The sequence below is a fragment of the Myxine glutinosa genome, chromosome 9 (assembly GCF_964187855.1).
Source record: "Myxine glutinosa chromosome 9, kmMyxGlut1.1, whole genome shotgun sequence".
In the NCBI taxonomy this organism is placed as follows: domain Eukaryota; kingdom Metazoa; phylum Chordata; class Myxini; order Myxiniformes; family Myxinidae; genus Myxine; species Myxine glutinosa.
Window position 1 is genome coordinate 135,940,565 of NC_136269.1, and position 14,760 is coordinate 135,955,324.

Consider the following 14,760-nt stretch of genomic DNA (forward strand, 5'->3'; position numbering starts at 1 on the left):
AGCTTTAATGAAGATTGTTTTCGATTAAATGGTCTCTTTACCCATGTACAATACATGAATGGAACCTCCTCCCTAAAAATACAAAGAATGTCCCAAACCTACAAACTCTTAGAACTCTTTTAGACGGTCTTAAAGTTGGAATTGTTGTTCAGTCAAGCCTATTATACAAATTAGATTACCTCTGCTTCTTCCCCCACTCCCCAGTGCAGCTGTGCCGCTGATGCAGTGCAGCAGTTCCCCCTGTAGGTTAGGGCAGGAATTTGTAATTTGTTCAAGGTGCTGGCCATAGCTCACCTACTCCATTGGATATTTGACGTCCACCAACTAATGCCAGCAAAACGGATGCCCGTTTAACGTCCATCTGAAGGACGGCACACACGTACATTGATGAATCGCTCAGTGTGTGAAACACCAGGGTGACAGTTTACATCCGGGTCAGGATTCGAATCCAGGCTAGACAGCTGAGACGAGTGTGTGTACCTCTAGGCCTGTGTTTCTCACATGGATTTACCAGAAGACCCACCTGTCCTGGTATTTGGTCGCCGCGACTCCCTGTTATCCCCTACGAGGGTTGAAAAGAAAAGACAGGAATGGGGATTGTGAAAAAAAAAAAACACTTTCTTTACTGAGTTTATTCAATTGGGGTTTTTTTTAACCCAGGTGGGGAAAACTGGACTGGGTGAATTTGTGCCAACCCTGACCTACAAGTGACAAAAAGGGTTGGAACCTGGACCATTTTTATTTCCTTCTTGCACACTTGTCAGGTCCGGGACTAGTCTTGCTCAGCGAAGACTAGTAGCTAGCTCTCGATATCAATCGGCCTGTTTCTGGCTTTAGTTTTGATCACTGCTAAGCTTAAGAATGCAAGTTCACATCGGCAAGTTATTGGGAACATCACTCGGACTTCTGCAACTAGTCAGCGCAGACAGCTGGCGACCCCATGGAAACCCAGTCATGGCCCCAGAAAGGGGGGGGGGGCACAACCCACGGTTTGAGAAACACTGCCCTAGCTAGGCCTTCCTTTCAATGCAGATCTAGCCCTGAATCGTTCTTTCTAAATCATTCTGTTGGGCTGTAAGTATTGTTTTTATTTTACTATTAATCCTCATCTCCATCTTTATCACTCCCTTACAGCATGCTCGGTACCCGAAACTTTCTTTATCTTGATGCAGAGTTAAATTTGCTTTTTCTCAAATACTAATACTTCATAGTTTCTGTGAAATTGTTTTTGTTTACAAAATCGAAGCTCAGGAAGAGCCTGATGACAGAGGGTAAAAATCAATAAACTGACAGCGGGGCAACAATTGCAAGCATGCACCCTAACCCTAACAACCCTCTTATGGTTAAACTGCCAAAATCAAGACTCTCTGCTCACCTTCACTCCTTCATTCCTCTTTTCTCCCGCCTCTGGAACAAACTCCCTCATTCTCTTCAATCCCACTCCACCCTCCAGGTCTTTAAAACAGCTGTTCACCACCATCTCTTATCTTCCCCCATCCAAAACCTTGATCTTTTCTACCCCCACTAATTTCACCCCAAATCCACTTTTTTGAAATACCAACTTCTGTCCTGGAAGTCCTTGGTGTCCTTGTGTTTTATACTTCTCCCCCCCCCCCCCCTTCCCACGCCTCCTCCCCCCAAGCCCTCTCCCTCCCACACATCTCCCTGCTCTCAAATGTTGTGTTTGTGTGCTTCCCCTTCTCTCCCCATCTTGTCTTCCGCTCCCTCTTTTTATATATCTTGTTTGTCTGGTTGATTTGTTTGTGAAATAAATGTTAGCTCTTTCACGAGCCTCGATTCAGTATACAAAAAAAAAAAAAAATTAGAACGGCACTCTTCGACGTCACCTGATATGCCTCCGCCCACATTATTACATCATCATAATACTTGTATCAACTTTGATTTAAATCCATTCAGCTGTGCCCAAGTTATCACATTTTTACCTTACATGACCTCTGACCTTTGACCTATTGGCCCCAAAATTTAATCAGTTCATGGTTACATCATTATACATACCTGTACAACTTTTAATTTAAATCCCTTCAGCTGGTCACAAGTTCTCACATTTTTACCTGACATGACCTTTGACCTTCGACCTTGGGATCCCAAAATCTAATAAGTTAATCTTTACATCATTATACATATCTGTACCAAGTTTGAATTATATCCCTTTCGCCATTCTGAAGTTATAGACCTATTACAGACTTTGACCTTTAACCCAAAATCGAATCAGTTAATCTTTACATCATTATACATACCTGTGCCAAGTTTGAATTGGATCTCTTCAGCTGTTCTCAAGTTATAGACCTATTACAGATTTGACCTTTGACCTCTTGACCCCAAAATCTAATCAGTTTATCTTTACATCATTATATATAATTGTATCAAATTTGGTCAGAATCCCATCACTGGTTCACAAGTTATCGTGGTGACAGTATTTTTTACCTAACATGACCTCTGAGCTTTGGCCTTTGACCTCGTGACCACAAAATCGAAACAGTTCGTCTTTACCTCATTATACAGACCTGCACCAAGTTTGACTAATATCCCTTTAGCCGTTCTCAAGTTATCGCGGAAACAAAAACCTATCAGGATGGACGGACGGCCGGACAACTTGAAAACATAATGTCTCCGACGACTTCATCGGCGGAGGTATAAAAAGTGCGACCAGGAAAATACGAGTGTGTAGGGGAGAAAACCCTATAACATGCTAAGAGGGTTGGGTTGTGAAGGGTTAACTCGGGTAGAAAATAGTACAGGTAGGAATGGGAGACATTTTGAAAAACATTTTGTGTAATTGGTCGAGGCTCGTATAATAGCTAACACATATAACATACTAGCAGGAGTACCCGGCATGCCGGAGGAGGGGGGGGAGGCAGTAGAGGGAGGGTTGAGGAAGGGAGTGAAAGGGGAGAAGTGCGAGAGGTGAGGGGAGAGGGAGGGGAAAGTCATACTACATCTACATCTTTGGGGGGGGGGGAGGGGTGGCTTTGACAGGCCCCTCCGTTTTGGGGGAGGGGGGGGGGGGGAAGGAGGAATAATTTACCCTTGCAAAGAGTACTTTAACCTCAGTGTTGCCCAGGTAAAAAAGGAAATTGTAATACCCTCTGCCACCATCACCAGGTGGTGCTACACTGTACACATTTACATAGAGCATTTACGCCCCTCCCCTGGCCCCCCACAACCCCCGCATGAGGCCGCGGCCACATAGCCTATGTTACCCCCGAGACAAAGTTGTATTTGTATTTGTACCCCGAGTAAAGTAAATATGCGTTTAAAGCTGGAGTACCCGGCGTAGCTCAAGAGAAAAAGAAACATTAACAAATTTGAAATGAGGGCAAATATAATGGAAAAACAAATTACATCCAAATCAGAATCCATCACTAATGTCAAATCATCATTTCACCTTTTCGTTGAATATATGTTGGTGAATGTACCGTTCATCACGTTTCTGAATTAAGTATGATGTCGTTGAGGAAGAAGAAGAAGCCTTACCACCAACTTTGACCGCTTCCGGAATTGTTTGATTATTTGTGTTCAAATGTCTGGTAATTATTTGTATTTATTTATGCGAATGTGTACTTGTGTATAACTGTCATTAATCAAAAAGGCTTAGGCACTATAGAGCGATTTAAAAGAAAAACGAACTTTCTTTTTCCCAAAAAACAAATGTTTTTTTGTTTTGCCCAAAACACTCACAGGCACTCACTGATAAACCTCTGAAAGTTTGACGAAGATCCGTTCAACCATCTCTGAGAAACATGGCGACACATGGTAACAGTATTTTTACCGACACACCTTCGCAAACATGTGGAAGGGAGAAGGCTCGGGCGGGGTACACTGTATAAACAAGATGGACACTACTATGAATTTCAGGAAAGAAAAGGAAATTTGAAGGACATGGATGTGGGGTGAATTAACGGGGGTAGAAAAGGTCAAGGTTTTGGATGGGGGAAGATAAGAGATGGTGGTGAACAGCTGTTTTAAAGACCTGGAGGGAGGAGAGGGATTGAAGAGAGTGAGGGAGTTAGCTCCAGAGGTGGGAGTAAAGAGGAATGAAGGAGTGAAGGTGAGCAGAGAGTTTCGATTTTGGCAGTTTCACCAGAACATGGTTGCTGGCAGATCTTGTGCAACCTGCTGGAATATTTGGGAGACAAGGGGAAGGGGCAGGGAATGGGGAGGGCCAGTCAACAATGACGTTGCAGTTCTCATGGTCGGAGAGCAGCACAACAATCGCGACATAGTCCTGCATATTCGCAACAGCACGAAGCGGATTTTGGAGACTCACCGATCCTGTGACGCCCTCCAGTACCGGCGTTGCCGGGTGGGGGAAGGGAGACCCGTACATTCCCAACCCGTACATTCGCCCTCTCGACTCAAGCTCACTCGGACAAAAGCCTCGCACAAATTACACCGTGAACGCCCAATGGCCATGTCTATGCCACAAATCAAGTACCTGAGCGAGTCAGGTGCACTGAATTGAAAATATATAGAACGCTCATACTCCGTGAAAAGTGAAGCCAACTGGCGGCGGGGATGGAATAACTCACATTTTTTCAACCTGAGAGGTGTTTCACCTCGCTCTGGTGGATTTTCCTGCCGATGCGCTTATTACTTGGATTTGTCCCAATGGAGCAAGGTGATTAAGAGGCCAAAGGATACCAGAGTCAACGACTCTGAAGTTCAGCTACATCTTAGCTCAGCCACAGCTAAATACAACACAAACTATAGATGAATAGGCTAACAACGGCACGTTAACATTTTTTTAATTTTTTTTTACTTTACTTTAAACACATCGCAGACTCATGTGGCACACTCAATTGATTGTGCTTATTCGGAACATCACGTGATCGCTCTGAGCGAATCAGCGCGTTGCTCTGCCACCGGTCAGAATCCGTGTATAATATTCCTCGCTGAAACAAAATCTATGTGAAACATGCTACTATCTATGCTAAATCATGCTAAATCATGCTAAATGCTAATCATGCTAAAATAAAATCTCTGCTACTTGCTGGCGGAAAGGAACATCACGTGATCGCGTCACGAACATCATTCGTGATCACGTCATCACGTGATCGTGATCGTCATTAATGAGCGCGAATCAGCGAATCAGCGTGCTGCTCTGCCACCGATTCAGATTCGCTGAAAAAAAATATGGATCTAAAGATGAAAGAAAAAAAACCTATGTGGTGTGAATGGCAATGTTCCTCGCTGAAATGTGAAAAAACGCAATCGCTTTTCGCTCTGAAATACGTGCGAACGCGTAACTGAGTTAATGGCGGCAAGGAACATCACGTGATCGCTCTGAGCGAATCAGCGCGCTGCTCTGCCACCGGTCAGATTCCGTGCATAATATTCCTCGCTGAAATGCGCTGAGGTAAAAATATGGTAAAAAAAATATTATGAAATAAATTTTTAGGTCGGCCATGTTCTTCCCAGGCTCAATGGCCATGTCTGTGCCAAATATCAAGTACGTGAGCCTCTCCTTTTAGGAGTCTATCGGTAACATTACACACACACACACACACACACACAAACTGTGTTTTATATAATATAGATAAGAATATATTATTGTTATTATTATTATTATTATTATTATTATTAACATTTATGCGCTTAATCTCTTTTCAGCCATAAGCACCCACACAAACTGAAACATAAACCACAAACTAAACCACACACAACACCGAGAGAAAAAGACGCAGAGAAATTGGGAAAAGTCCTGACTGGAACAGATGTTTTAGATTTAATGAAAACCCATCAGCAAATGATACTCCAAATGTATGATGTGATATTAATTTTCTCTGGCCAAATGAAAAAGTTTATGTTGGTAAAATATTACCATAGTTACAAGCTCTCAATATTCTAACCTCATTTTTTTATTGAAATGCAAGGGGGGGGGGGGGGGGGAAGTGTTACATACTTTAAGTGGATGTTAAGAAAAAAATTGTAAATTAAATGTGCACTGTTGTAATGTTGCAGAACTGTAAGTTTCACATACTAATCTTTATCCATCTCAAATTATCACTTCACAGGTGTTAAGACCCAGGACATGAGAGACCCCAGTGGGAGCATGATCTTCCAGTACATGTAAACACAAATATGACATACAAGCCCTGGTGTTGGCTGAGCGGTTAGGGTGCCGGCTTGGGATCCTAGGGTCCTGGGTTCGAATCCCGGTCGATCGCCAAATTAACGCCAGGGGGGTTGACTCAGCCTGTCATCCTTCCGAGGTCGGCAAATTGAGTACCAGCTTGCTGGGATGAATGATCCCAGTGTGTACCCCGATTTAGAATAGGTACACCGTATCCCTGCGCATCGTAAGAGCGTGACCAAGGGTTGGCGCCAGGAAGGGCATCCGGCCATAAAAACATTGCCTCAAACAGGGAACCATGATTGTCATGGGGCCCGCAAGGCTAACCACCGCTCTAGCGGGGAAAATGGCCTTAAAACGATCATTCCTTCATTCATTCATTCATATACTGCATAATATTTTGTTGTGTTCACACAGAACAAAAATGTTAGTATAATGCAAAGTATTTAAATCTGTATAATCATCTTTCTTGTATTATTTTATGGGTATTGTACTTCAGGATCACTGTATACACAAAAATGTGAGTCAAATGATCAACACTGATACAAAGATAATGATACAAAGTCACTAACTTAGTCTTCCACCAAATCATCATCATCATTCACATGTCCAATCTAACGTTACATAAGTTAATTTTAAAGTCATTCTCAATGCATGGTGCATGAGTTTACACATACCTTGTCCTTGAGAAGTAGATTTCTTTGCAAATGACTTCTCTTTTCTTCTGATTTTACTGATGTCACAGAAGCGCTTGTAGCAATTGTAGTGGTAGCCAATGTTACTCGACGGCGAGGGCTGAGCCGCAATGCATGCAGCAGTATCGTGAAAATCAATACGCAGTATCGTGAAAATCAATACGCAGTATCGTGAAAATCAATACGCACTACGCAGTATCGTGAAAATCAATACGCAGTATCGTGAAAATCAATACGCAGTATCGTGAAAATCAATACGCAGTATCGTGAAAATCAATACGCAGTATCGTGAAAATCAATACACAGTATCGTGAAAATCAATACCAAGCTTTGTTGCAATCTCGGTAACGATATCACTCTCTTTGCGTCGTAATTCACCCATTTGCGAGCGAAATCGACAAATCGCTTCCACGATTCATTATTGAACACGATGAAGTTAATTTTTGTTGTAGAATCTACGTGCATAACGCAAAATTTTGAAGAAAATGTACGATCCGCCGTAGAACTGCATTCCGTGGGCGCTGCCATCTTTGATTCGCAGTGCAATGGCACAGCGACCATGATTGGTTTATTCTGGGAAACTACGTCATCAATTTCACTGAGCGTCAAATACGGTAACGCTGATTGGCCTATTTCATCACGTGCATCGACTGGTCAGCAAAATTTAATGTGACATTATTTACCGAAATTATTCAATTTTTATGCTTTTATGAGCAATTTTGGTGATTGGGGACACACATTTTCTGAATGCTTATAATATTTTTGGAATTATTGATCAAGAATAAAGTTGCCCCCAGTAATGTTGCACGAAACAGAGAGTTAGATACGGACGTATTGTGGTCTACTTTAGCCTTTGGGCAGATCGAGTCGGGCGGATGTGCTGGCAGAGCTTTCTGGGCAGATGTGCTGGCAGAGCTTTCTGGGCGGATGTGCTGGCGGAGCTTTCTGGGCGGTTGTGCTGGTGGAGCTATCTGGGCGGATGTGCTGGCGGAGCTATCTGGGTGGATGTGCTGGCGGAGCTTTCTGGGCAGATGTGCTGGCAGAGCTATCTGGGCGGATGTGCTGGCGGAGCTTTCTGGGCGGATGTGCTGGCGGAGCTATCTGGGCGGATGTGCTGGCAGAGCTTTCTGGGCAGATGTGCTGGCGGAGCTATCTGGGCGGCTGTGCTGGTGGAGCTGTCTGGGCGGGAGTGCTGGTGGAGCTATCTGGGCAGGAGTGCTGGTGGAGCTATCTGGGCAGATGTGCTGGCGGAGCTATGTGGGAGGATGTGCTGGCAGAGCTATCTGGGCGGATGTGCTGGTGGAGCTATCTGGGTGGGAGTGCTGGTGGAGCTATCTGGGCTGGAGTGCTGGTGGAGCTATCTGGGCAGATGTGCTGGCGGAGCTATCTGGGCTGGAGTGCTGGTGGAGCTATCTGGGCGGGAGTGCTGGTGGAACTATCTGGGCGGGAGTGCTGGTGGTGCTTTCTGGGCAGATGTGCTGGCGGAGCTATCTGGGCGGGAGTGCTGGTGGAGTTATCTGGGCAGAAGTGCTGGCGGAGCTATCTGGGCAGATGTGCTGGCGGAGCTATCTCGGCAGATGTGCTGGCAGAGCTATCCGGGTAGATGTGCTGGCGGAGCTATCTGGGCAGGAGTGCTGGTGGAGTTATCTGGGCAGATGTGCTGGCAGAGCTATCTGGGCAGATGTGCTGGGGGAGCTATCTAGGCAGATGTACTGGCGGAGCTATCTGGGCGGGAGTGCTGGCGGAGCTATCTGGGCGGATGTCGATGGCCTGTTCTCTCTTTTTGCGCTGCCACTTGCTCGATCACAAGCTTAAGGCTCCCTGTAAAGTGTAGAGCGAAGACCACTCCATGAATCTTAAATCGTGTTGTAAAGTTATTACTGCGTTGTGAGGTTCATATCGAACCAAGGGGCCATCTGTGTGATGAGGCCTATTTTGCGACCTTATCTGCGTACAAAGGGCTATTCGTTAAAGTGCTCAGAACATCTCTTTATGTAGTTAAGTGTAAGTTTGAAATGCATGTCTGTTATATGTTCTCATGTAACCCCTTTGCATGTCCTGTACCTCGGTGCCCTTTGCATGCTGCACATCGACACCACAAGTCTGTGTCCTTTTCATTTGAATCACCGTGTTTAATTTACTGCGGAACTGTAATGTATTCTTGAAGTATTGTTATCACAAAACAATATCATTCCATGACAGGTTCACGGAGCCGTTGGGAGCTTTTCTGAGCTTCTTGGGAAAAAACAGCCGAGGTCTTCTGCACGAACATGACTCCTTGTTACTCTCGCAAAAGCGTTTGAGTCGCTTTGTTTGTTAATTGCCAGAAAAGATTCCGGCAAGCATGTTGATCGGTTGGTTTGTCTGACTGTCTGTTTGTTACTTGCCGGAAAAATTTTTCCGGCAAGTATGTTGATCTGTTCGTTTGTCTGTTTGTCTGTTTGTCTGTTTGTCTGTTTGTCTGTTTGCAGCACTGCGTCTACACCGTTGCACGGAGAATCGCCAAACTTTGCACACATATTCGTCTTGCCCTGGAATAGACTATGCCCAATTTATGACGTCATCGGTCACGTGTTTCGGCCGCCATCTTGGAAAAACCGAAAAACTTTGCACCTCCATATCTCCGGAAGTGCTGAATAGAAAAAATTGAGACATGGCTCATTGGAAAGAACTCTCCATGGGGAATAAAACATGTTAATGATGATGTCATCAGTCACGTGGTTCGGCCGCCATCTTGGAAAAAACGAAAAATTTTGCACCTCCATATCTCTGAAAGTGCTGAATAGAAAAAATTGAGACATGGCTCATTGTCAAGAACTCTCCATGTGGAATAAAATATGTTAATGATGACGTCATCGGTCACGTGGTTCGGCCGCCATCTTGGAAAAACCGAAAACTTTGCACCTCAACATCTCCGAAAGTGCTGAATTGAAAAAATTGAGACATGGCTCATTGTAAAGAACTCTCCATGGGGAATAAAATATGTTAATGATGACGTCATATGTCACGTGGTCGGCCGCCATCTTGGAAAAACGGCAAAACTTTGCACTACGAAATCTCCAAAAGTGCTGAACAGAAAAAATTGAGACATGGCTCATTGTAAAAAAACTCTCCATGGGGAATAAAATATGTTAATGATGTCATATGTCACGTGGTCGGCCGCCATCTTGGAAAAACGGCAAAAACTTTGCACCACTATATCTCCAAAAGTGCAGAATGGAAAAATTTGAGACATGGCTCATTGTAAAGACCTCTCCATGGGGAATAAAATTTGTTAATGATGACATCATATGTCACGTGGTTCGGCCGCCATCTTGGAAAAACCGAAACCTCCACATCTCCGAAAATGCTGAATAGAAAAAATTGAGACATGGCTCATTGAAAAGAACTCTCCATGGGGAATAAAATATGTTAATGATGACGTCATCGGTCACGTGGTTCGGCCGCCATATTTGTCCTAAATGGCCAATAAAAAAGTACATTCCGGCAAGTCCTCGGTCTCTGACCGATTTTTCATCTGTCTGTCTGTTTGTCTGTTTGCAGCACTACGTCTGCACCGTTGCATGCATAATCGCCAAACTTTGCAAACGTATTTGTCTTGCCCTGAAAGAGACTGTGCCCAATTGATGACGTCATCAGTCACGTGGTTCGGCCGCCATCTTGGAAAAACCGAAAAACTTTGCACCTCCAAATCTCCGAAAGTGCTGAACAGAAAAAATTGAGACATGGCTCATTGTGAAGAACTCTCCATGGGGAATAAAATATGTCTATCATGATGTCATAGGTGCCTCCATTATGACGTCGTAATTCGACAAGTACAAAACTTCATCGATGAAGATGAAATTTCTTGAGCATCATCGAGGAATAAATTAGTTTAGAAAACAAATAATGATGACGTCATCGATCACGTGGTTCAGCCGCCATATTGTCCAAAATGGCCAATAAAAAAGTACATTCCGGCAAGTCCTCGGTCTCTGACCGATTTTTCATCTGTCTGTCTGTCTGTTTGTTACTTGCCGGAAAAGATTCCGGCAAGTATGTTGATCTGTTCGTTTGTCTGTCTGTTTGGCTGTTTGTTCGGCCGCCATCTTGGAAAAACCGAAAAACTTTGCACCTCCATATCTCCAAAAGTGCTGAATAGAAAAAATTGAGACATGGCTCATTGTAAAGAACTCCATGGGGAATAAAATTTGTTAATGATGACGTCATAGGTCACGTGGTTCGGCCGCCATCTTGGAAAAACCGAAAAACTTAGCACCTCCATGTCTCCGAAAGTGCTGAATAGAAAAAATTGAGACATGGCTCATTGTAAAGAAATCTCCATGGGGAATAGAATATGTTAATGATGACGTCATAGGTCACGTGGTTCGGCCGCCATCTTGGAAAAACCGAAAAACTTAGCACCTCTATATCTCCAAAAGTGCTGAATAGAAAAAATTGAGACATGGCTCATTGTAAAGAACTCTCCATGTGGAATATAATATGTTAATGATGATGTCATTGGTGCCTCCATTATGACGTCATAATTTCGACAATTACAAAACTTCATCCGATCAAGATGCAATTTCTTGAGCGCCATGTCGGCATAAACTGGTGGAGAAACAAATAATAATGATAACGTCATCGGTCACGTGCTTCGGCCGCCATCTTGGAAAAACGGAAAAACTTTGCACCTCTATATCTCCGAAAGTGCTGAATAGAAAAAATTGAGACATGGCTCATTGTAAAGAACTCTCCATGGGGAATAAAATATTTTAATGATGATGTCATTGGTGCCTCCATTATGACGTCATAATTCGACAAGTACAAAACTTCATCTGATCAAGATGAAATTTATTGAGCATCATCAAGGAATAATTTAGTTTAGAAAACAAATAATGATGACGTCATCGGTCAAGTGGTTCGGCCGCCATATTTGTCCAAAATGGCCAATAAAAAAGTACATTCCGGCAAGTCCTCGGTCTCTGACCTATTTTTCATTTGTCTGTTTGTTTGTCCGTACAGAATAAATATGATTTTCTCTGCAACCGTTGGTCCGATTGAGAGGAAATTCCCACGATGGTGCACCTCCACCTGTCAATTTTTTAATGATAATTATGACGTCATCAGTCACGTGGTACCGGTGCCATCTTGGAAAAACCGAAGAAAATTTGCACTTCTCTCTCCCAAAGCGCTGCATAGAAAAAATTGAGACATGGCTCATCGTAAAGAACTCTCCATGGGGAATAAAATATGTTAATAATGATGTCGTATGTGCCTCCATTATGACGTCATAAGTCAACAAGTACAAAATTTCGTCCGATCAAGATGAAATTTCTTGAGCGTCATCTCGGGATAAATTGGTGGAAAAAAATAATAATGACGTCATCGGTCACGTGGTTCGGCCGCCATCCTAGAAAAACCGAAAAAAATTGTACCTCTGTCTCCAAAAGCGCTGCACAGAAAACATTGAGACGTGGCTCATTGTAAAGAACTCTCCATGGGGAATAAAATATGTTAATGATGGTCATAATTCGACAAGTACAACGCTTAATTCGATCAGTATGAATTTTTTTTCTCTACTATTGTTGGTCCGATTGACACGAAATTTTCACCATAGGAGCGCCTCCTCCTGTATAATATTTTAATGATAATTATGACATCATAGGTCACGTGATACAGGCGCCATCTTGGAAAAACATTGCACCTCTATATCTCTGAAACCACTCCATGGAAAAAATTGAGACCTGCCACATTGTCAACTACTTCGCATGTGGAATAAGATATGTTTATGATATCATCGGTGCCTTCATTATGACGTCATAATTGAACAAGTACAACACTTATCCAATCATTATGAATTTTTTTATCTCAACAACTGTTGGTCTGATAAACACGAAATTTTCACCATAGGAGCACCTCCTCCTTTTTAATATTTTAATCATAATCATGACGTCATAGGTAGAGGAGTTTGTACTCACCCGATTCACGTGAAATTTAAAGAATTTGCATATCGAATTGGTGGTTTTGCATGTCACTGAATTGGTTCACTAATCAAAAGGTAGAATTCGATTGTGTTTTTTTTAGTTAAAAAGGTCAAAGGTCATCAAGGATGCATAAAATCATCAATTTTCGTCCACTGACATGAAATTTGAAGAATTTGCATATTGGGTCACAGAACTGGTTTACCAATCAAAAGCTAGAAGCTGATTTTTTTTTTTTAGCTCTAAATCTCAAAGGTCATGGCTGCATAAAATCATCAATTTTCATTTTGTATCTTTACCACCGCCACAGAAGGTGGATCCACCGAAGGTGGATGTAGGTTATGTTTTCACCCCTGTCTGTCTGTGAACAAGATATCTCAAAACGTTGTAGATGGATTCAGGCCAAATTTGGCAGAGAGGTAGCGTATGTGACAAGGACGAAATGATTAGATTTTGGTGAAGATCCGGATTCGGATCCGGCTAGAAGTAGTAGAATTTTAAAGTGATTCTTCACCATTGGGAGATAGAGCCAAAAATGATATATAGCAGGATATCTCAAAAAGTTTTGAACGGATTTGCACGAAACTTCGTGGAGAGGTTGGGTGTGTGACAAGGAAGAATTGGTTAAATATTACGTGAATATCCATGTCCGGATCCGGCTAGTAGAATATTTTAAGTGATTCTTCACTATTAAGAGATTGGACGAAAAGCGAGATAAAACATGATATTTTAAAACGTTGTGGACGAGTTATGACTAAAGTTGGGGGATGAGTTGGTTCGGTGACAAGAACAAGCTGATTAGATTTTGTTTCAGGTCCGAATCCAGATCTGGCCTATCAGTGGGACACAAAACGTAAACTGTTCACCAGGCGGAGGTACATGCTCTACCGAGTGCCGTTATAGTTTTTACGGCTACGCCCTATGGGCAAACCCGTCTAGAACAGTGTTTGTCCGTCTGTATGTATGTATGTCCCCTCAAACGTATACCAATCAGAGCTGAGGATCTGGTCACATGACAGGGTGATGTGATTACGTCTGATGTCATTAAGGCGTTACAGCGGCTAACTCTCCACACACCGCCATTTTGATTTATATGCCGTTCATGCCGAACATATAATCGAACCTGTTATACATCACAATCTCCTTGCTCTACCTTTACGTTTTTCATTCAGTGTGAAACGCAAACAACCCGATTGTTAAAATGATCATCAAATATCGAAAGCATTGGCGTTACGTCTCTTCCAACAAAACGGTACGTACCCAACGCTTGTGGGGTATAATCTAGATTACAGTAGATCTTCTCTCAGTTCTGCAAGTATAACTTACCTCAGGGATGTCGGGAAACCTCCAAATTTCTTCGTTTAATGTTATAAACAGCATTAGCGACTGTTTCAAAAGCTTATCATGTGTGTTTGTGGTTTATAATATTTTACAAGCCCGGCTACGCCGCTGTTAGACTTTCGTTCTTGTTTTCAGGTGATTCTTCACCATTGAGAGATGGGGCCAAAAATGATGTATAGCACGATATCTCAACAAGAACAATGCGACTGTGTCGCCAATATGCCTCCGCATAGTCTCACAACGGGTAGATGACATCACTGTGCATATGTATGGGTAGGGGATCACGTTTGTGAAGTTTAGTGTTGATCGGATAAGGTTCGTTTTTCTATCCAAGATGGTTGCCAAACCACGTGACCTATGACATCATAATTTTCAAACTATATGCAACAGTGCTGTTAGATGATATTTGTAAAATTTCGCATCAATAGGGTGAGCGGTTTCGGATATATTATTATTTAATATTTCCCTTCAATCCAATTTGTCTGCCAAACCATCTGACATATGATGTCATAAATTTAATATTTCAATACAAATGGGTCATAGATCATGTGCATGCAATTTCAGTTTTTTAGGATAAGGAATTTGATTAAAACATTTTTGGCTGGTATACCACTTCACCTATGATGTCATCATTATCATGCTTTTGTTCCCCATTGGGAGTACTTCA